This window comes from Marmota marmota, unplaced genomic scaffold, assembly GCF_001458135.2.
Source record: "Marmota marmota marmota unplaced genomic scaffold, marMar, whole genome shotgun sequence".
Taxonomy (NCBI): domain Eukaryota; kingdom Metazoa; phylum Chordata; class Mammalia; order Rodentia; family Sciuridae; genus Marmota; species Marmota marmota.
This window is the reverse complement of record NW_026000211.1, coordinates 11737017-11740155: the sequence shown is the minus strand read 5'-3', so window position 1 is coordinate 11740155 and position 3139 is coordinate 11737017. Positions and strand designations below refer to the sequence as shown.

General features: G+C 35.2%; 1 protein-coding gene across 6 annotated transcripts in view; it reads left to right on the top strand.

The window, feature by feature from the left end:
• Nucleotides 1-3139, top strand: part of Primpol (primase and DNA directed polymerase) — a 33889-nt gene that overhangs the window by 25530 nt on the left and 5220 nt on the right. The window lies entirely within an intron of this gene.

The following is a 3139-nucleotide window of genomic DNA, read 5'->3' as shown; positions in this document are numbered from 1 at the left end:
TTTTGTTGTTTTTTTTGGGAGGTGGGCGGGTACTGGGGATTAAACTCAGGGGCACTCAACCGCTAAGCCATGTCCCCAGCCCTATTTTGTATTAATTGAGACATAGAGTCTCACTGAGTTGCTTAGTGCCTTGCTTTTTGCTGAGGCTGGCTTAGAATTTGCGATTCTCCTGCCTCAGCCTCCGGAGTGCTGGGATTACAGGTATGTGCCACTGTGCCTGACTACTGTTTGTATTCTTGATGATGACTGCCATTCTGACTAGTGTGAGATGAAATCTCAGTGTAGTTTTGATTTACATTTACCTAATTACTAACGATATTGAACCTTTTTTCCTATGTTGTCCATTTGTATTCTTTTGAGAAGAGTTTGTTTAGTTTATTTTCTCATTTATTAATTGGGTTATTCTCTTGGTAGTAATATCCTTTATATATTTTGGCTATTAAGTCTCTGTCAGAGACTAGTTAACTCATTTTCTGACATTCTATAGGTTCTTTCTTCACATTCTTTTATATATATATATATATTTTGTTGTTGTTGTTGTTGTAACTGAACACAGTATCTTTATTTTATTTATTTATTTATATGTGGTGCTGAGAATCAAACCCAGGGCCTCCCACGTGCTAGGTGAGCGCTCTACCGCTGAGCCACAATCCCAGCCCCTCTTCACATTCTTAATTTTTCCTTTGCCAGACAAAATTTTTATAATTTGGACCCATCCCATTTATTAACTCTTGGAATTACTTCCTAAACTTATGGGTTCTCTTGAGAAAGTAGTTGCCAATGCCTATGTATTATAACCCAGTGTTTTCTTCTAGGAATTGCATAATTTCTAGGTCTTGATCTGTTCTGAGTTGACTTTTGTACAAGGTGAGAGAGAAGGATCTGGTCTCCTTCTTCTACATATGGATAACCAGTTTTCCCAGTTGCATTTATTAAAAATACTGTTTTTTTCCCCCCAAAGTATGGTTTTGGCACCTTTGTCAGGGATCAGATGACTGTAGCTGTGTGGGCTTGTCTCTGGGTCTTCTTTCTGTATCATTGGTCTGTGTGCCTGTTTTTATGCCAATACCATGCAGATTTTGTTACTGTAGTATAATTTAAAGTCAGGTATTATGATGCTTTCAGCGAGGCTTTTATGCCTTAGAATTGCTTTGACTATTCTGGGTCTTTTATTCTTGCAAATGAAGTTTAGGACTGTTTTTTCTAGATCTGTAAAGAATGTCATTGATATTTTGATGGGAATTGCACTGAATTTATATAGTGCTTTTGGTCGTATGATCATTTTAAGAACATTAATTCTGTCTCTCCATGAATATGAAAGATCTTTTCAACTTCTTGTGTCTTCTTCAGTTTCTTTTTCAATATCCTATAGTTTTCTTTGTAGAAGTCTTTCACCTCCTTGATTATTCTTAGGCTTTTTTTTAGAGGCTATTATGAATGGCATTTTTTTTTCTGATTTTTTTAATGACCACCTGTTATATCTGTCACCCACTTATGAAACAGAACTATAACAAAATAATACCTGGTGGGCCCAACTCCCATTTCTTGTTTTCTTAGGCTTTCAGAGATAATAGTATTTTCCTGGATTTTATGTTAATTTTTCATTTGCTTTTCTTTGTGACTTTTTCCATATATGTTTATATCCCTAAAATAGACTGTTTTATTTTACATTGTTTTGGATCACATCCTTTCACTTGATCTTTGGTCAGGATTATATTTGTGAGGTCCATTCATGTTGCAGGATGTAGCTATTAAATCTTTTTCATTACTCTATAATATGCCATTATATAGACATAAATGTGCTGGTTTAGCTGTTGTTTTACAATAGACATTTGGATGGCTATTTGTGGGCATTGTTATGCATATTCCCTAATACACATGTTACAACAGTTTCTTAAAGCATATATTTAAAAATGGAATTGCTGTCATAGAGTATGTATGTTTAATTTTACTAGATAATAAATTGTTTTCTAAAAATGGTTGTCCTAATTTATACTATTTCCAACAGTGTTTTACGACTTTGTATTGCTCCATATTCTCACCAACACTTCAGTAAAGTGAGATTTTAAAAATTTGTTTTGCTAATCTGGTAGTTATAATTTTGTTTTCTGTGGTAACTAATGAAGTTGAGGATTATATTATTAAAACATCTCACACAAATTAGAGATCTTATTTAATACCAAGATTTACTAACTTTTGGGATACCAGGGATTACAAGGCATAGGCCAGGCAGAGGAAGGCCTGGAACAGCTGGCACTTGCACTGCTGCTTGAGGTTGAAACCCAAGGCAGAAGTGAGCAGTCACCACACACAGCAGGGAGCACTGAGGTTATGAAACATCTGTATTTTACACTCATATAGTTACATAGCATGGGTGATGTTTCTGGGAAACAAACCCTTATTAATCCCTAGATTCTAGATTTATTACCGTATGTAATCCTAAAGCCAGAAAGATCCTGCAAAGAACATTGTATAAATGAGAACTGTCCTCCTAGCATTTGGTCCAGAGGTGCCCAGATTTTCTTGTTTTATGGTGCCCTAGTGTTTTAGTAATATTTTTCATATTTGCTCCAGGGCCAAAAGGAATACCTAAGAGTTTTGTTAATTAATTAGCTACTTTGAAACAATTCGATTAGTAATTATGTCCTAACAGTTTTGTTGCTGTTTGTTATATAATATTTATAAATTGGAAGAAGATATTTTATTTCATTCTTAAATATTATTACTTGTTAATGGATTATATGTCCTTTGGGGCATTGCATAGCCTCTTAAACCTTGGAGTATAGATACCATCACCACCTCCTCATATCATTCCACATTGATGTTGTTGATACCTTTTTTATCACAACCACCACCCAAAATCCCAACTCCACAAAGGATATCATTGAAAGGAATGAAGTGCAATGTAATATTGAAGATGGAAGCACAAGTGGTTTTGGGATGCTTGACAAATGTCAGGTGTAACTGATTCTTAGAAGGATTTAAACATCCTACAGTGCCCCAGGGTACTTGAATGTATAGTTTGAAAACTACAGCATTATTCTGTGTCAATTTGTTACTGGAAGGTAAACAAGTAGATTAGACCAAGTCATTTCTTTTTTTCTCCTGGTACAAGTCCCTTACCACTTGCCCGCCCGCC